Source organism: Xyrauchen texanus, chromosome 43 (assembly GCF_025860055.1).
Source record: "Xyrauchen texanus isolate HMW12.3.18 chromosome 43, RBS_HiC_50CHRs, whole genome shotgun sequence".
NCBI classification, from domain to species: Eukaryota; Metazoa; Chordata; class Actinopteri; order Cypriniformes; family Catostomidae; genus Xyrauchen; species Xyrauchen texanus.
In genome coordinates this window covers 9,692,277-9,713,694 of record NC_068318.1, presented here as the reverse complement: position 1 = coordinate 9,713,694, position 21,418 = coordinate 9,692,277, and the positions used below count along the sequence as shown (strand labels likewise).

The following is a 21,418-nucleotide window of genomic DNA, read 5'->3' as shown; positions in this document are numbered from 1 at the left end:
CTGCATGGCAGTGAATGCACTTATGAGCTATGCAGTCTCATTTTTTTTAACCGAGCACAGAATGGGTGATGCAGGGACAAGGGTGTTGTGCATTAAGATGAAGAAAGAAAAAAAACAGGAAGAAAAACAGAAGTTAACGGATTAAAAAAGCAGAGAAAGAGAGGAAAGGAAAAAGAACAAACAAAAGCAAGGAAGGAAGGACAAACAATATCAAGGAATGAAGGAAGGAAGGAAGGACAGACAAACAATATCAAGGAAGGAAGGACGGAAGGAAGGAAGGACAGACGGACAAACAATATCAAGGAAGGAAGGACGGAAGGAAGGACAGACAAACAATATCAAGGAAGGAAGGAAGGACGGACAGACAGACGGACAAACAATATCAAGGAAGGAAGGAAGGAAGGACAGACAAACAATATCAAGGAAGGAAGGAAGGAAGGAAGGAAGGACAGACGGACAAACAATATCAAGGAAGGAAGGACGGAAGGAAGGACAGACAAACAATATCAAGGAAGGAAGGAAGGAAGGACGGACGGACGGACAAACAATATCAAGGAAGGAAGGAAGGAAGGAAGGACAGACAAACAATATCAAGGAAGGAAGGAAGGAAGGAAGGAAGGAAGGAAGGACAGACGGACAAACAATATCAAGGAAGGAAGGACAGACAAACAATATCAAGGAAGGAAGGAAGGACGGACAGACAGACGGACAAACAATATCAAGGAAGGAAGGACGGAAGGAAGGACAGACAAACAATATCAAGGAAGGAAGGAAGGAAGGAAGGAAGGACAGATGGACAAACAATATCAAGGAAGGAAGGACAGACAAACAATATCAAGGAAGGAAGGAAGGACGGACAGACAGACGGACAAACAATATCAAGGAAGGAAGGACGGAAGGAAGGACAGACAAACAATATCAAGGAAGGAAGGAAGGAAGGAAGGAAGGACGGACGGACAAACAATATCAAGGAAGGAAGGAAGGAAGGAAGGACGGACGGACATACAATATCAAGGAAGGAAGGAAGAAAGGACAAACAATATCAAGGAAGGAAGGAAGAAAGGAAGGAAGGACGGACAAACAATATCAAGGAATGAAGGAAGGACGGACAAACAATATCAAGGAAGGAAGGAAGGACAAACAATATCAAGGAAGGAAGGAAGGAAGGACAAACAATATCAAGGAAGGAAGGAAGGAAGGACAAACAATATCAAGGAAGGAAGGAAGGAAGGACAAACGTTATCAAGGAAGGAAGGAAGGAAGGACAAACGTTATCAAGGAAGGAAGGAAGGAAAGGACGGACAAACAATATCAAGGAAGGAAGGAAGGACAAACAATATCAAGGAAGGAAGGAAGGAAGGACAAACAATATCAAGGAAGGAAGGAAGGAAGGACAAACAATATCAAGGAAGGAAGGAAGGAAGGACAAACAATATCAAGGAAGGAAGGAAGGAAGGACAAACAATATCAAGGAAGGAAGGAAGGAAGGACAAACAATATCAAGGAAGGAAGGAAGGACAAACAATATCAAGGAAGGAAGGAAGGACAAACAATATCAAGGAAGGAAGGAAGGACGGAAAGAAAGGAAGGACAAACAATATCAAGGAAGGAAGGAAGAACAAACAATATCAAGGAAGGAAGGAAGGAAGGACAAACTATATCAAGAAAGGAATGAAGAGAAAAAGGAAAGGAGGAGGGACAAACAACCATATGGTTGAGTATTAATATTTACAGCTGTAAAATTCTGTATAAAACCGAACTAAATAGGACCAAACCAGACACAATATAATGAGAACAATACATTTACAATCAAATATTCTTAAACCTATTTATAGCTACAGCACAGTAGAGTTGCTCCACAAGACCAGCACACTTTAATGACCTGAACCGGAACGTGGAGGTTTCGACCTAGTCCTAGTGCTGCTACGCATTGATCAAGTTGCATTAAAATAGAGGCATTACCAGAAGAGTAATCAATGCACAGCACTCTAATTCAAACATCAATAATTACACTCTTATGTGAGCTGGTATGATGCATTAAAGCGCTGCACACTCAATTATCTATGAAAACAAATTTGGAGTCTGAAGTGAATAATGGGTACCTTATGAAGATAAAGGGCATGGTAATTTATTTTAATTGCTTTCTGTCAGGGTTACAAGCTAATCAAGCTTTGAACGATAGAAAACAAGAAATTAATGACAAAAAAAAAACAATTTAGTCAATAAGAGCTTGTTATGCTTTATGACAGATGAAGAATGGACTATGAAATTCAATAATGTTTCCAAATACAGCTGGTTAAAAAGAAACTGTAAAAGGTATGAAAGCAACCAAATCATGCACAGCAGTATAACTCAACATGTACCTCTACTTGACGAGGTCTATATATATATATATATATATATATATATATATAGTGGCCCCAAAAAGTATTTGGACGCTTAAGCTGAACATAAAAATGCAGGAATTCCTTTGCAATTGAAAGCAAATCATCAAACCAATTTGCATTTATTGTAAAGACAGATGACATGAGCACACTTTTCAAGCAGAACATTTATACCGTATGTCACCATGTAAAGTGTTATTTCTGCATGTAATTCAGTCTATATCCACACACAAAATCCACAGCAAAGCAGGACGTCAGCTGAGTGGAACGTGTGCCGAAGATGGAAAGGGGAATTCAATTAGCGCTCTCAGACAATGTCTCCCACACAATGCTCCACTTTACATACTGCAGAAAAGATCGCTTTCCAGATGAGAATAGCTCCACTGTAGGTTAGATATTGAGCAGACAGTCTCAGTGCTATGAATTTAAATTGATAAAGCTGTTGTAATCTACTAACAGACGCCTCCTTAAGCTTTGACATCGGATATCTTCAACCAGTGAGCCACGACAAAAAAAAAAAAAAAGTTCACCAACAAATAAAAAGTCTTTATTTACTCACCCTGATGTTGTACAGTTCTGTGGAAATGTATTTGCCCCCAACCTTATTTCTTCTGTTTTGTGTATATCTCATACTAAATAGTTTCAAAAATTATATGATAAAGTTATTTATTGAAGCAAAAAGTAATCTAATACCAGCTAGGCATTTGTGAAAACTATTTACCCTTAATTACTAAATCCCCAAATCTATGAAACAGCATTCATAATGGGGTTCAACTGAACTAGACACACACATGCCTGATAAAAGCCAGCCAAAACCTAAATTGAACTTTTTTTAGAAGCATGAAGTCGGTTAAAAATGTACCCAGTAACACATTATGCCAAGGTCAAAAGAAAATACAGCAATTATGAGGAAAAAAGTGATTGAAATACATAAGTCTGGGAAGGGTTACAAAGCTATTTCAAAGGCTCTGGGACTCCAAAGAACCACAGTGAGAGCCATTATCTCCAAATGGAGAAAACTTGGCACAGTAGTGAACCTTCCCAGAAGTGGCCGACCTTCCAAAATTCCTCCAAGGGCACAGCGATGACTCATCCAGGAAGTCATAAAAAAGACAAAGGACAACATCCAAGGAACTGCAGGCCTCTTTCGCATCAATAAAGGTCACTGTTTATGACTCCACTATCAGAAAGACACTGGCCAAAAATGGCGTCCATGTGGCAAGGCAAAAACCACTGCTAAACCAAAAGAACATTAAGGTTTGTCTGAATTTTGCCAAAACAAACATTGATGATCCTCAAACGTTTTGGGAAAATGTTCTGTGATCTGATGAGTCAAAAGTGGAACTGTTTGGAAGACAGGGGTCCTATTATTTCTGGCACAAATCAAACCCAGAATTCAACAAAAAGAACATCATACCCACGGTCAAGCATGGTGGTGGTAGTGTAATGCTGTGGGGATGCTTTGCAGCTTCAGGGCCAGGGCGACTTGCAATAATTGGGGGAAACATGAATTCTGCTCTCTACCAGAAAGTCATAAAGGAGAACGTCCGGTCATCAGTCCGTGAGTTGAAGCTCAAACGAAGCTAGATTATGTAGCAAGACAATTATCCAAAGCATCGAGTAAGTCCACCTCTGAATGGCTCAAAAGAAGCTAAATTAAAGTTTTGGAGTGGCCTAATCAAAGTCCTGACTTGAACCCGATAGAGATGCTGTGGCAGGACCTTAAATGGGAAGTCCATGCTCGAAAACCCTCCAATGTGGTTGAACTAAAGCAGTTCTGCAAAGAGGAGTGGGCCAAAATTCTACCAGAGTTGTGAAAGACTGATCTCCAGTTATTGGAAGCGTTTGGTTGCAGTTGATGCTGCTTAAGGTGGCACAACCAGCTATAAAGTTTAAGGGGGCAGTTCGTTTCACATGGTTGATACAGGTGTTGGATAACTTTTTTGCTTCAATAAAATTTAGTATGAAAAATACATAAAAACTGTATGTCATAATGACAGAATATTCATCAATGTCAGAATGGAGAACTATTCCTTTAAAACTTAAATGGTACATATGGAAAGAGCAATTTCAGTCACATTTACCCATTGACAGCTTTTTTTTAGGACAAACTTGTGACTCGTTGGGTGACATTCATTTTCTTTTCTTTTGGGTTAACGCCATTCTGAACCTGTTGTGTCAGACCTTTGTAAAAACCACAACAACTTTCAGCATTCCAGAGCATTAGTTTCCACCATAATGCCAAGGGGATTGACAGACCAGTCTGATTGCACACTGCAGCTCTGTTCAGTAATGAGGAAATCAAGATGAATCTGCTGGCCAAACCCTGATTTTCTCTAGTCAGCAACTGCAAAGGTCAAGTGTGCCATTATTATGAAGCACCAGTGCCCTTTAGCTTTGAGGAACTCTGTCCCCTCAGCCTTATTTAATATCCTTAAAGAGACATTTAAAAGGATCTGCCACAATATGATCCAGCAACAAATTATTAAGATCCAAATACATTTTTTAAGATGTTTTTAGTTAATCATCTGTATTTCTTGAAAATGTAAGAAGGTTGTTTAAGAAAGAACCCAGATTATTTTATCTTCTCCAACAAAACAGCAGGAAAAGTTATTTTAAAACATCTCTATTGTGGGAAATAAGATGCACTGTTGATTTATGAGTAATATTTATTTTCCAGACATGCAAGAACAGAAACGGAAGTGACTCATGAAAACAAACCAATGCCAAATTGCATCCTAAAAGAAGAATAAGGTACAATTATTTGCATAATGAAGAACATTTTAGGAACATTTTAGATTTATTAAGACTGAACATTAACATTGAAGTTTAGGAACACTAAGTAGTATTGAATTATTTTTGCAATGTTGCTCACAAATTATTGTCATGATAATTTACTTGAAATTTTCCCCCAAATTCTCATTATCGTAATGAGTCATGGCATTTAAAGTTTGAGTTTCCCATTATTCCCAATGGTGATTCTCATTAGATTCTCATTACTGTAATAGTCATTTTTAAAAATGTGACGCTATACAATAATTTTTATTTATATTAACATATATTAAAGGCAGTACAACACATTCTACAAGAATGCATAATTACATTGAAACATAAATGCTTGATTTTCTTTTTTTCAGTTCCATAATAAGAATTTGAGGGAAATTGTCATGAAAATTAACATCATACAAAAACTCTTCTTTCAGCAAAATATAATATAATTCCGGGGGGAATATCATCCGGAACATATTCTTGACAGGTTTTGTGAGATTCACTCATTGGTAAAGGCTGACCGATATGAGTTTTTAAACAGCCAATGCCAGTGCTGATATCCAGAGAGCAGGGTGGCCAGTAGGGTGGCACTTTCTTTATTCAAAATTTCACACAAAACATTCAATTGTAAAAAAACAAATAATAATCTTCAAAAAATAAATAAATAAAAAGGTAGATTGCCATTTCTTCTGATTTCTGTTTAGCTATCCAATTTTAGTAATTTATCTGCATATAAAGAAATTGTTTTGCATATAATCAATTGTATACAGTACACAGAGAATATTACATTTTCTCATAGCGCAAATGAAGCACTTTTACTTTGAAGTTGCACTCACGTGGATCGAGCAAGCAGCAAACAGTTAAAGCTTACACAGGGATTGTAATGGACTGACCATCATGTAACAGAGTTCTGATCCAGACTGCTAGAGCACACGCTTCAGTTCAGAGAAAGATATTTGAGCACTCGACAGGATGAAAATGCTGGATTAACGCGAAGCTTGTGAATGACATCCTATAAAAACGTGCCTCTGATTGCTCCTTCACTTAAAAGCAGGCGATTCTCGCCGCCGTCACGGCCTTAAGAAACAAATTGGTCAAACGGGAAAATGTATCACCTGATGCCGATAGTTAAAAAAATAAAAACATTTGAAATATATATATAGATCTCAGCTATCAGCTGATTTATCAGCCTCTGTAATATTCGGTCAACCACTACTCAGTACAAAATATCTGATATAGGGAATCTAAAACAAAAACTTGCAAACATTAATGGCAACATAAATGTTGGACAAACTAAAAACATTGCATACGACATGAGTGCATATTCTTGTTAGTCAAATCCTTTCTTCTGTGTCTACGTTTTAATGGCTTTTTTATGAGCTTATTCAAATAACTATAAAAAATCCATTAAGATGTTTCAATGCAGGGACCCCTTAATTATCAGTACCAGCCTTAGACATCCAGATGTTCTCTTCAAAGAGCTTAATGCTGCATCTGAACAGAAAGAGAGAGATGCACAAGGATATAGAAAAATGAATGAAAGTAAAGAGTATAAGACAATGAGGTAGAGAGCCCAAATAATCTCAAACAATAAATCTTAATCAGCATCAGCCTTCAGAAAAGTACACAAAATAGCCAATAATCATGTTAGCGCAGAAGTTCAAATAAAAAAAAAAAAAGCAAATGCGCCTAATCAACCCTTAAGAGCAACAGTAACAGCTATGTCCAATATTGCAGTTAGGGACGTGCACGGTCACCATTTTTAACATCCAGTTAACCACAAGGTTTCATGAGTTGGGACACAGGAATAAAGATTGTTTATTGTAGTGGAATTTCCTCAAACTCTACTAAAAACTGCACCAAATAAAGTGCACAGTGACCTATAAGTCTAAATAGCACAATACACACATCTCCAAATTATAAAATCTTGCCTTAAAATCAAACAAAAATAATCAATCTGTCACTACCTATATAGGCTAGGCACTCTGCCCGGGCAGCTTCACATTTCAATGAGGCAAATGAACACAAATATTATCATGCGTGTAGTCACACTGGTGCAGATAAACAGCCTCTTCGAGGTGCTTTAATTTTGAAATGGTTTAAAATCAAATTACATTGAACTTGTCCAATTATTGTAGTAAATATGCACACCAGAGTCTTTTAAACTTTACTCAGTCTCCAAAAATGTGATGTTCCTGCGTGTGGCGCTGAAAAATAAAGTGAGATTCAGCAAGCGCAACCGTCAAAGATGTCAGTCTAGCGCTTGCCAGTATCACTGATCCATAATAGAAAAACTTGTTTCTCGCCGACTGTTTGTCAGAACTCGTCAAGCTCGCCAGGTTGCAGGCCTGTATTGCACATGTAGAATATTGATTTTGGTATTCGAATATTGCTGTATCGAACGGTTAACTGAATGTGCACATCCCTAATTGCAATCAATTCCTAGTAAGATGAGTATTTCAACAAAATATCCAATGAGCAAATCTGTATAGAGTAGTTCGCAATAGTTTAGATGCCAGGTTGGAGGCATGCCACAGCAGTAGCATCATGGTTTTCTGCATCACTATTCAGTGATGATGCCACGCCATGGTAAAACACATTTTGCAGTACTAGCTGAATGTGACTGGATAAAAAGCAGACTAATCTCACTGTGAAATCAGCGAAAGAGAGTAAAAAGGATTTTTGCTGAAATCAGTCTGTGCTTACCAATTCAAAATTCCAACCACTGCCCCCCAGTGGCTGAAGCTGAATTGTCTACAAGTTTAATAAAAATTCGCCCAGCCAACTCTAGCAAGTTTCAGACGTTTTTAAGCAAGGACGCAGACATTCGTAGTCATACATACACCTGAAAGCTCATTGAGAGTCGCCTACAAAAGGTCAGAGTCATGCGGCTGGCCTCTGCTGTGAAAAGCTCACTACCTCTCAAATGATGAAACCATTCTCCTCTGCCATTCAAAAAATAAGGCTTCTCAACGGGTTACAATTCCCTTCCATGAGACCAGACGGATCCTGCTGAGATCTCTCACAGAGACTTCCAGCCCTGTTTGAGCAATAAAGCAGTGCTCTCCACTGCCAAAGCAGTATTGTTAGCCATGATTTCTGCACACAATGGCTATCATAGCAAAGAACCAGATCTCTCCCTGCCCAAGAGGGATATAATCCTCAACAGTCTGTTTTATAGAAAGATCCAGACTTTAGACCCTGACTCAGCCATAACACTGTTAAAGAAGTATAGGCTGGTATTCTGGTAAACATACAAAAGGAAATGTTGGTTACTACATGCAGAAATTCCATGAAGTGATCCAAAAGAGTCTGAGTGTTTAAGCATTGAGGAAATTGGACCACAAATGATCCTGCACATCTCAATTACAATCTCTTATCTGGCCAAACGACTTAAGTACTTGTGACTTTTGGTGGTGCAGCCATTTATTCATTCATCATTTTTACTTGGTAAAAGTGAGAGGGGTACATATTAGGTTCAACTTTCATCAAACTGTGCTACAATTTGTAAACATTGGCTTGGAAACATGTGAAACATTATTCTACATTGTTTAGAAAAGAATTCTAATGGCAGTGTTGGCAAAATTTTGGGGTTACAGTATCTACTGTCAAAGAAAAGAAACACCATTGATACATAGATGGCACTCTTTTCAGGTGAAATACTTTTAAAAAAGCTTGTGTTTAAAACCTCAAAACTCGACAAATGATTCAACAAAACCAAACTTGAACTCAACTCCTCCTGAATCAAGAATAATAGTATAAGAGTTCAATAAGTCTGGAACCAAGCAAAATATAACCAGTCAAATTGAAGACCCATTATGAGTTGGGTTTCAAACTTTCCTCTTACAAAGTGTGCTCAGTTTATCCCTGTAAAAACACTCCCAAATAGAGCACAAACCAGGACCTTACGTGTTTCAACCCTCCACAGAGCAAGTCCCCACTCAAAGTCTGCATCGCATTTCCTGGCATATCCTGTATTGGACATCAAAAAGCCTAAGTCTTACACTGGTTTAAAACGCATATTCAAGTGAGGTAGGAAAAAAAGCACAGAGATTATAGATATTATGTGAGGGCTTTGACTCGATTATTGCAATACAGAGAAATTACTATATTAAAAAGTGATGTAATAGCCACCAGGCAGGGTTATGGTTTTAACCATATTATGGAGTTTTCGACTCAGTGACAACCAATCTAGACATGTTTTACTCAGTGCAAAATGAGCAAAACTACACTTTTTCCAAAATCGACTAGTCAACAATTAGTCAACTAGTCGGTCACAAGTATCCCTGTATAAAGGGTTATGAACACCACAAATCAATCAGTTGCATTTTAAAAGGGCCATTCAAAATAGTTTTCAAAAGTTTAACTATTTTACCTTGAGCAGACACATATCTTAATAAAACAGACATGACAAGAAACTCAATAAAAAATCTGTATAAAACAAAGCAATGTACAGTTTCTCCTGGCTCATCTAATTATCTCTAATGGCACTATTCATACAGTAATGTGCTGAGGTGATCAATGCAAATGGTAAACGCCCCCGACTGTGCCGTAAAAACAAAGTCCATACACTTTTGTGCGCGTTTGAAAGACAGCACGATACACAAGTGAGAAAGCTCCTGTATAGTGACGAAGAGTTAACATTTTCCTCAGAAGAAGAGCGGGACTCCGATGAACGTTTGTATTTTGAAGAGAGACTTGATCCAGATGAGGATACAATTTTGGACGAGTAAGTCATTTAGTTTTCATTAGTTGACATGCTTTTTTTTATATAAACATGTACATATTTTACTAGTGGGACTGTTTACAGACTTGCCAGCCAGGATTTAGAGTATTGAAATTTTAAATATGTCCTAATGAGCAAATTTTAGTTACATTTAAATGCTGTTTCGGCTAAAGCAGGTATTTAAATTGTATGCTGTATGAAATAAATATGATATAAAAATTATATGAATGTTTAGATTATATTTTAACTAGTGTTTATGCTGCCTCATTATCATCAACAAAGCTTGTGCTTGCAAATATGTGTTCAGGTTAAATGAGTAAAATGCACTTTAAATATGCCCATATTAGAAAATCAGCATATTATAATGATTTCTGAAGGATTATGTGACACTGAAGACTGCAGTAATGATGCTGAAAATTCAGCTTTGATCACGAATTGCATTTTACAATATATTCAAATAGAAAACGGTTTACAATGTCACTGTTTTTAATGTATTTTGGATCAAATAAATGCAGCCTTGGTGAGCACTAGAGAATTATTTTAAACGGTAGTGTAGGTCTAAAATTAAGTAAAGTCTTTATGTAAAGAAAATGTATAGTCAGATTACTTCTTTTAACTTAAAACTTGATTTTGATCATTAAGTCTCCTCACATTCATTCTCTTTCTGTCACATTCCTCATTGATAGGCCCAGGGGAGGGGTCTTTTGTCTCCTCAGGTGTGAATTACAATCAATATTCATGACGACTCCTCGCATATTACCTTTCTAACACTAAAAGTGTCTTACAAAAGTTTAATTACTATATTGTTTTGTATGAACAAGTGATCAGGATGGTTTTCACATCATTTTGTAGCAAAAACTCAAGGCTACAAGATCCAGTTCTCAAAAGGCTTGTGGACACATTTTTAGTATGTGTTATATGGCCTTATTTAAATGACTTAAACATTTTGTTTTTTCAAAAAACATGCATAAACGTTATTTTCTCAAAAATATTTTTGCTCACATATTATTGTAGCCCAGTTTGTGCTGAATACAGTGTTATCAGACTTTAGCCATTAATGTGTTTTTAAGCAACTGAAAATAAGCACAAATGTCAAGGCATGTCATAACCTCTCCAGGGCCCAAAACCCCCTCAGACCCCAGAGGGTTAAATGCTCAAAGTTTAAAGAAGAGTTTCTCATTTACCTATCACTACAAGAAAAGATCACAAACAAATAAGCTTTCAAAAATATTGAACTACATTTAGGCAGATCAGGTGCAGAAGAAGCAACAGAACTGAACAGAACATGTCCTGAAAAACTATGTGAAAAAAAAAAATATTATAATGTTTTATTAGATAATCACATTTATTAATAATCACATTTAAAAAAACATTTTACATAAAAATTCTACATTCTATCAGATAATATTATTTCTTGAAATATTATATATAATAATGATATGAGCTGCCAATGTTTGAAATAATGTGTACAATTTACAAGTAATAACATTAAGTTTACATTCATTTGTATAAGCGCTATAAAGATACTGTCACTTTAAAAGTTGTACATGCATCTCACAGACTCGCACAGCTTTTGCGGTTCATTTATTAAAGAGAGAGAAGCCTAGTTTTTTTATCTGACTGTAAAGAACAGAAAGGATATTAAAAGACACATTATTCAATGAAATATGAAAGTGGAGCACAGGATCTCATCTTAGATACATACATATTACACAGAACAGAAGAAATGGTCAGTTTTAATTTCAAGCACTTTTCAACATTCAAGGTGATTTTCCAGGTATTCAAGTACTTAAACTTCTAAAAGCTAAATTCAGGGGTAAAAATCAAGAGATAGGGATTATGATGTTGAGGGGTCATTTCTTCTATGTTCACATGGACAGAAAACAATCTTTCTTTTGTTTTGCCTCGATATGGCTTGTAACTTTATTGGTTCAAAATATATCAATTCTATATATCCTATCCCTAGCACATAGACTAACACACACACACACACACACACACACACACACACACACACACACACACACACACACACACACACACACACACACACACACACACACACACACACACACACACACACACACACACACACACATATATATGGTGTCTAAAATCACTTGCCAGAAATGCATTTTTGAAATGTTAAAATAAAAAAAGAAATTTAACTTCTCAAAGAAAGTTTTATTATGCTAACAGTTACTGTAAAACATTTTTGAGATGTTGCATCTCTAAACCCTTTTTTTTTAAAGCATAGCTACTAAAAAATATTGAGCTCACTTATCTTCACAAACCAACTAGTCAGTAGTCAGGACCTAGTCAGGTGGCTGATTATCCTGACCCATTTCTGGTTCAAAGGAAGCTAGATTTAGGAACAAAAAAAATAAAGAGTCTGGGGGGGAAAAGGCCCTCTTCATACATCACTCTTAACATAATCTGGGCCATGCCCAATTCTTTTACTCCTGTAGTTACCATGGAGACAGGCTCCCTCCCACTCCTGAGTGTTAGAAGACATTGCTATATAGAGGCCAAGTTTTACGCGCAGGGCAGTGCGTGTTATCACCCAACTTGTTTTCTCCCAGCTGCTGTCTCTGAACGCTTTTTCCGCCATGGCAGGAAACAGCTGTTAACTTGCAAATAAGCAGAAGAGGACTCGGTCAATGCCACCTGATTCTAACAGATATGCACAACAAGCAAAGCTTGTCTGGATGCTTACAAAATGTGCCTGACTGTGTTAATGGAAAATCGTGAAATCTTCTCGTTGTGTCCTGACATTAGCAGGCATACTGCACTGCAGTATCAGAGTTAGAGAAGCTGCTGACTTATGGCCCAAATTTTTGGTGTGTTCCGGATCAGCTCGCGCCTGGTCGAACACGTTGCCTTTGCGATTCTCTTCTGACCGCAAGCGAATATGAACACTTTTGACACATTCCCACTACAACTACTTTGTGATACTCTTTAAGTAGAGTCAATGGCCGGAGCATGTGACGATGACTGCATCCGTGAGTCAAGAAAATCTAGCCGGCGCACTGTCAGGTTGCGTGGACTAAATTATGATGAAATTACATCACGCATACTGTGCGCAGAGCGATGGCCTTTGGTGCGCTTGATTATTGCCTTATGGATGCACAACAGAATGTGGTACTAAAAATATTTTTTTCATGCTGCTGCTTGTTTGGAAAGTAGTTTGTTACTAGAATTTACACCATTATAAAAAGCTACTGAAAAAATGTAAAGTGACTTTCAGTTATTTACTCCACCACTGTGGGGAACAGCAAATAAACAAATCAAAATAAAATAAAACATGAAAGCTTCCATAAGGTGAGAAAGTGAGAGCAACAGTATCTCTAGGACACATTTGCCGTGTTTTGGAGACTAGGATTTGTTACCGGCATTACCAGCAGAGAGCATAGAGATCCCTAAAGCCTCTAATCAGATTAAAATTACAAGCTTATCATCAGTGAGGTCTTTGTGTCCCGAACTGCCTGCTGAGATGATTCTAAAGCCAGTTCATGACTGTCAGCATCTCAGACCACATATACAAAGTCAACCAATTTTGATTTTTTCACTGATATCGGTCATTGATTGGATCTTGTTGCATGCATCTAAATAGATCTACATTTTTAACATCAGTTTAGAACGAGGTTCTAAATAAAATATGTATCCGATATCTGGCTAGTATTTTTTTTAATCAGTTCAGATTTTAAATCCACCCTTAATTTATGCAACCCACTGACAGGACAGAGCAGACCAGTTTTGCTCAATCAATTGAAGCAATGCACTATCTGGCATGGTATCCATGTTAACACAGTCAAATTTGTCTTAAGATAATGTAAACAGCCAAAACAAAGAAATCAAAGGCGTGTCGAAATATCGGATCTGTGTATTATGTCTTGCAGTGTAAATGGAGGCTCAGTGACCCCTCTGTGAGTAATGATCCAGGTTTGCTGTTCAAACACAGAGCCTCCAGAGACTGCACCATCCACAACAAGTATTGCACCATCCACAATAAGTATTGCTGAAAGCGCAACCGCTGACAAAGGCAATTTTTGAACATATGCGAGTGTGTGCAAGCAGATTAGTGAGTGCGTATGTGTATAGTGCTTTTGCCTTTCAATTACAGACACTGCAATTTTTTTTATTTACATGGAGCAAATAACACATTAAAGCAGCATTTGACAAGCACCTAGAAGTCAAACTAGTGCTTGATCCATTACCTCAACCAGAACCTTCCAAACCTGTTACAAAAAAAGGTGAAGTTGCAAGACCGAAATGAGGAAAAGATCAAATGTAGAAGGACAGACACTAGAGAACTGCCATTGTTTTGTTCTAATATGTAAAAATAACCCCAACTGAATGGCAAAGTGGGTCAGAGAATTCCCAAGATACCGCAGAGAGGCAGCCAGTTGTATCATGGCAGAAACGGTGCTCAGCCCATCCCAGCTCCAGCCTCACAGACCTGAACATCCAAATATGCTTTGAAACACATTGCGATGCTCTGTGGTCATGTCAACCATTTCTAAAAGCTTCTTTCAATTCCTAAATAATATTTATGCTAATGTATAACTGCTACTTCTCTACCCATCTACCTAGACTAGAGCTGCAGGATTAATTGTTTAAAGATTAAATCGCAATCTCGATTCAGACACCAATGCAATCTAAATGACAACGATTCTGCATGTATATTAACGTTCCCATGGCATGCATTGGTAAGGTGGTCAAATTTTTATTTGAAATTCACTTCAAGGCGTGTTTCTAAATATTTATCTTTTAAACTTGATATGGCATCTACAAAACACAGCGCTCCTGCATGAGATGCTGAATAAACTAAGATGCAACAGCCAAAAACGATTGTCCAGCAGGGTGCAGCCACAATTAACAAGTGATGGAATCTTGCTCAGTTCAATATTTAAAATGCCACTGATGATAAAAATTACAGATATTACCAAGATCTGACAAAATTTGCTACCTGTGCGCGATTACAGATGGCTGCTCTCAAACACTCACTTGTGTGTATTCCGTGCGCTTATGGTTCGTTATGAATGCAGCGCACCTGCACAAGACGCCACTGTATTTTCTCTCTCTTCTTTTCTCCCCATTTTGGAATGCCCAATTCCCAATGCGCTCTTAGTCCTCATGGTGGCGTAGTGACTCAATTCGGGAGGTGGAGGACGAATCTCAGCCGCTTCCGCTTCTGAGACCATCAATCTGCGCATCTTATCACGTGGCTTGTTGAGCGCATTAACGTGGAGATGTAGCATGTGTGGAGGCCCATGCTATTCTCTTCAGCATCCATGCACAACTCAACACGTGCCCCACCAAGAGCAAGAACCACATTATAGTGACCACAAGGAGCTTACCCCATGTGACTCTACCCTCCCTAGCAACAGGGCCAATTTGTTTGCATAGGAGACCTGGCTGGAGTCACTCAGCATGCCCCGAATTCAAACTTGTGACTCCAAGGTTGGTAGTCAGCGTCAATACTTGCTGAGCTACCCAGGCCCCCCAACCCATCTTTAGGCGATATTAATGTAAACACAGCTGTTAATGAATTATGAGAGTGTAAACAGATAGGATTAAATCTGCACTGCCTTGACAAGATATTAAAGTGTAGGGCCTCATGTATTCAGATACAAGACAAAGGCAGGCCTAACACAGTCGTAAAGCCTGACTGAGGCCCACAAAAAAAGTAGTCATAAATCTTACTGATAAAAAACGCGCCAAAATCAAACAAAGGGAGTACAAAACAGACTACAAATCCCAAGAAGCCTTGCTCACTTTACAACTGTGTGAAATTCCAAAAGATCGAACTCTCAACTCCTATTGGATGAGGCACTCAACAGAACGCACCTCAACTATGATGTCATCAGGAGTAGAAATGCAGCGAAAAACGTTCTGTACCTCACTACCAGTGACATTGCATGCCGTATGTAGACGCAGTCCTTGCTGCTCTCAGGTATTGCCTCGTTGCAAAAGGAAGTAACGTGCAACTTGAAACTGCGGCCATACAATCTCCATCTCGCTGGACGAGTTGAGATTACATTGTGTTTCACTGAACACTTTAACGGATCCAAAGGAAACCGCCGAGCAATCTGCATCTTAATCCGTTTGCCTGCAGAAGAGAAGAAGGATCCCCTTTCCTCTTCAGTCAAGTTGACGTCGCTGATTTCTCCGCCAGCCGTCGAGAATCATCAGCCGCCCGCCGACAGAGCGAGAAAACGGACTCCCGTCATCACCCAAGCCTCGAGGAACTGAGTCGGAGTCAAACGACGGATGAACACATGTTCATTATCTATGATAATTATTAATTATTGCTAATAACCAAACCAGCTCCTAAACTGTGAGCCCTACAAAAGCAATGTCTAAATGCATATAAGCTGCATGCTGTCTGTTATAGGTATTCAGGCATTCTTTCTGCATCAAATCAGTATTAATGTATATCTAATAATGACACTGTAAAGAGTGTCAAATATATAAGTAGTTTCATTTTGCATTAAATTACCTTTTTAATGTTTTTATATTAGAATTTGTATAATGTTTAATTGCTAATGTTACTGGAACACTTAAAGCAATGTTTACTCAGTTCTCTATTTAACTACTGGCTCTTGAATCATTCCTTTAAAAACTTGAAGCAATTTGTGCAAGAGAAACACTGAAGGCCTCAAAGTTTTAATTAATTTGTTAATAGTTTTTTTTTACTTTTGTAAAAGTAACAGTGTTATATTGCATATTTGCGTACAAGTGCAATACTAAGTTAACATAGAACTGTTAATAACCACAAATTTTATTATGCACTTTTTTTTGCAATAATATCTATGTGATGTTTCATAATGTATTCATTGCACTCTCTTGTAGACTTATGATATTTTAAAATGTATATCTTTGACTTACAACTTAAATAGCATTTTTGCATAGATTGAAGCACAGAACATTTTGTCAGAACCTCTAGTAAATAGTTACTGTGTTAGTACCCTTATGTCTAGGTTTTGTAAATCACTGAAATAAGCATTTTTCTTCAGAATCATAAGAGAATCGTGATCTTAATTCTAAGCAAAAAATTCATGATTGTTGTAAAAAACAGCACCATCACTATTTGAATTAAATAATGTACAAATCAACCACTGAAAACCCATATTGTTCAACCACTAATATTTATAGTGGTTATGGCTCTCCATATGCACAGGGTGCATTTACTTGCACACCAATATGCTTATAACAAATCAGTTTGGAAAAAGAAAATCCAACAACAAAATAAAACTGTTTGTATGAGACTTGAATTCATCAGTTATTCTCTGCAAGATCTTGCACGTAAACGCACTCAGTAAAACATTACCAGGTCGCTTACATAGATCAATCAGATCTGCTCATCAGCGAGACAACAGAGCCCAAAATAAATGTTAACTACAGTATTTGCGCTCTTAAATCAATTACAAGCCCAGAGCTGGCGTTTATCTTGGCACTGCTGTTCATGTCCGTTTGTTTATTCCTCTAAGAGTGACAGGGAGGTCAAGACTGTGCCCTGGATCTGTAAATAGACAAGAGACCGGGAGTGGGTCAAAATTAGCAGCAGCTGACAAGCAATCTGTTGTGACGCAATCAGAGTTCAACCTGAAAAAAGAAGGTTTACTGCTCCACATACAGTAAGCCACCAGACAATTTAACATGCTAACGAGGCTAGCCCAGCTATTGCCGCACACATTAAGCCTGATCACTGCATGCTAATCAGGAGATATTTAAAAGTAATCCAGCGAGAATAAAAACACTTAGCCAGATTAAAGGGTTTCCTTGCTGTTTGCTATGTGCATAGTGTCCTATGGATATTTGTGCATGCAAACACAGTATTAAATAAAATATAAGATCGAGCAGCTCCGAAAAACTGTGGAAAAAACAGTAAAATACACCAGCAAACATTGATTATTTGTGTGAAAAAAAAACTGTACCTCAGGTAACACAGCATGATAACATAATTACTTCCCTGTTGTTAGGGAGCACCCAAGAGCTTTGTGGGAGAGAGACATTTTGCCTCCATGGAGAAACATTAGCATGGCTTGCCAATTTAGCTAAAGATTTGCAGTGTTGCAATCCACATTCACTTTCCTGTGGAATCAACAACATTTTCTAAAATAAAATAAAAAAATAACAGCGCTGTTTACATTCTCACCTTTTGATTTCATGACAGGACAACACTTTCGCAAACTTTGCATTTTTGCTCTACGGTATGTCCTTGTGACAAACCATTTGCATTGAAATAAATGGATTTGCAGACTTCTCTGAAGCAACGATTGGCACTTGCACTGTCCTCCAGTATCCCAGTTCACCTTGGCCAGTGATGCATGTGTGCGCATACAGTACATATGTGTGCAGGGAAGCCACTGAGAAATCCCTGGGATTTGTCAAGCCCAACAAATTAAGGAAAGATATGCAGCACGGTATTTTCATTGGCGCACGGGACATTTCCAATTACACGCTGCTCCTGTGAGCTTGGCAGTTGGCCACAGTTTCGAACAGCTATGGGAAGGTTGAGAAAGCCAGTTTCTGATGCTCAATGACACTTGGATAGAGAACAATCGGTTTGGGAAAATCGATATTCAAGAGTCAAAAAAGTAGTCCAGCTGAGAGATGGAGGGTACAAATCATTAGCCTAATTAAGGAGAGCAGTTGAGACTGTTTATTGGACACTAGCTGGTGTTGTAAATGCGCACTATGGAAAGTTCAAATTGGACAGATGTGACAAGAGCTACTAGGTGCCATTACAGAAGAATCTTTCAAAAATTCAAAAATTCCACAAAAGCTAAACCACACATAACAAGAACATAACAAAAAAGCTCATATAAAAACAAAAAAACAACAACAAAAACACACCACAAAACAAAAAAGCCCACAAAAAGAACCAAAACAAAAAGAACTCCACAAACAAAAAGCTCACAAACCCCAAACACAACCCCACAAAACAAAAACAATATCAAAAAGCTCACAAAACAAAGCAAAACTAAAAGCTCAGAAAAAAACACAAAACCATAACCAAACAAATTCAAGAACAAAACAAACACAAACTAAGAACAATAAAAAAAAATAAAACAACCAACAACATGAAACAAAACCAAATAAATAAACAACACAAAACACAAAAACAAAACAAAAAACAATTAAAGATACACTTCCTGTATGAAGCGTAGAACTGCAAGTTACTTGTGGAGGAACATTTTCATGGTAAATCCATCAGTCGGCAAAGATGATATTAGACAATGATTGCTATTCATATCAGATAAAGTCAAATGGTGCAAACCATTTCTACTTAGCTAGCAGGCAAATAGACCAAGATAGTAACAGGTTTAGAGACTGGCATTGTTACCAGCATAAAATAAAAAAAATTCCCATTGTCCTTACTTGAAAAGGAAATAAAGCACTGCAGTACCACAATCCATAATAAAATGCCCCATTAAATTGGATAACGCTATCTAACAAACTACCGCTCTAAGAGATCTTTCTGGCTAACTATCTGTCCAATAAAATCTCTTATCTGTAGAGCAAGAAAAACTCCATCTTTGGGTCAGTTTTAAATTCTTTACCACCTCTGAAAAAGACAAGCCGATGTCGATTTGTGTTTTATTACAGGCTCGGTCCCTTTCCCTATTCTTGCAAGACTGTTCGAGGTTTCTTTCTTTTGAAAACGTGCGATTCATCAGAGGGATGCCTTTTTAAATAATCTCTGGTCAATGTTTCTCATGAGTTGTGGCTTCAAACTACTACAACACCTATCACCACAGATATACACCAGTTGCATAGTTGGACCTTCTTTTCTTTATTTACAATGCATGACATACACACACACACAGATAACTGACTGACGTATGCAATTTCCCGCCAAATACATCCCGACAGCTCTAAAATATTAATTATTATTTTAGGCTAACCGTAGTGAATCGGGGTATGGCAAATAAATGGTTTGGAAAACAGACTTTTGATGTACTTGACCAGTATGAGGGAGTGTGAGAGTGATGACACCAAATTTAACACACCTGCTCCCCATTCACACCTGAGACCTTGTAACACTAATGAGTCATATGACACCGGGGAGGGAAAATGGCTAATTGGGCCCAATTTGGACATTTTCACTTAGGGGTGTACTCACTTTTGTTGCCAGCTTTTCAGACATTAATGGCTGTGTGTTGAGTTATTTTGAGGGGACAGCAAATGTACACTGTTATACAAGCTGTACACTCACTACTTTACATTGTAGCAAAGTGTCATTTCTTCAGTGTTGTCACATGAAAAGATATAATCAAATATTTACAAAAATGTGAGGAGTGTACTCACTTTGTGAGATACTGATATATATATATATATACATACTAATATATATATATATATATATATATATACATAGTATATATATAGTTTGTTGCTACAACAATCCATCTGAGAGTGAACAAATTTGTCATGATTTTACACAAACTCTTTCATGAATTTTATATATATATATGATATATATATATATAAAATTCATGAAAAGTTTGTTAAAATCATGATTCATGATTGCGTGCTGTGCAGCAAGCCCGTAGTCACCACAACAGAATGGGTGAAAAGTGGCACAAGACACACTGGCGCGTGCTCTAAAAATGTATTCAATAACTCGCAAGATTATACCTGACAAAACCGCATATGAACGCACACGATCCGACTGTCACCAGTGGCGACTAGATTTTAAATTATTGTCACAATCAATTATGTTTGGTCGCATTTGCGAATATTTTAATTTCAGTCTGGAGCCCTGCTAATGCAACCATGTTGGCAACTACGTTGAGCCTACGGTGTAGGTTCAACACAGATGTATACACTCTCCAAACACTTTATTAGAAAACTATGTTGCTGATAAAGTGCCCAACATGGTCTTTTACTGTTGAAGCCATTTGGTCTCAAAGTCCGACCATGCATTCTGAGATGCTATTCTGCTCACTACAATTCTACAGAGGGGTTATCCGAGTTACCATAGTCTTTCTGTCAGCTTGAACTAGTCTGGACATTCTCTCAGCAGAACTGCTGCTCACTGAATGTTTTTTTTGTTTTTGGCATCATTCTGAATAAACTCTAGAGACTGCTGTGCATGAAAATCCCAGGAGATCAGCAGTTATAGAAATACTCAAACCATCTCAAAACTCAAATCAGCCTTAAGTGCTCATCTCTTAAATGTTTAAGGGAGAGTAGAGAGTACACACACATTATCAGACACATTTGTGTTACGACAACCTAATACAAACATTCCATCATCATTGATCTTTATTATAACTTGTCCACTTACAAATTCAAGCCACCCGCACACACACACACACACACACACACACACACACACACACACACACACACACACACACAAATCCAGAACTGAGCAACATTACCATCTAACAACTATCCTTAATGAACAGGCTGACAGATATTAATGTGCTTTCAAAGCCACTAAGGCAGTTCTGAGAACAGTGAATAAGATTGGTGTCAGATAAGTGCAGTTCTGTCACAAAAGTACAATTCAGTGTGGATAATT

The 21,418-nt window shown here is 37.7% G+C and overlaps 1 protein-coding gene across 1 annotated transcript in view; it reads right to left on the bottom strand.

The window, feature by feature from the left end:
• Nucleotides 1-21,418, bottom strand: part of LOC127635981 (spermatid perinuclear RNA-binding protein-like) — a 141,145-nt gene that overhangs the window by 106,365 nt on the left and 13,362 nt on the right.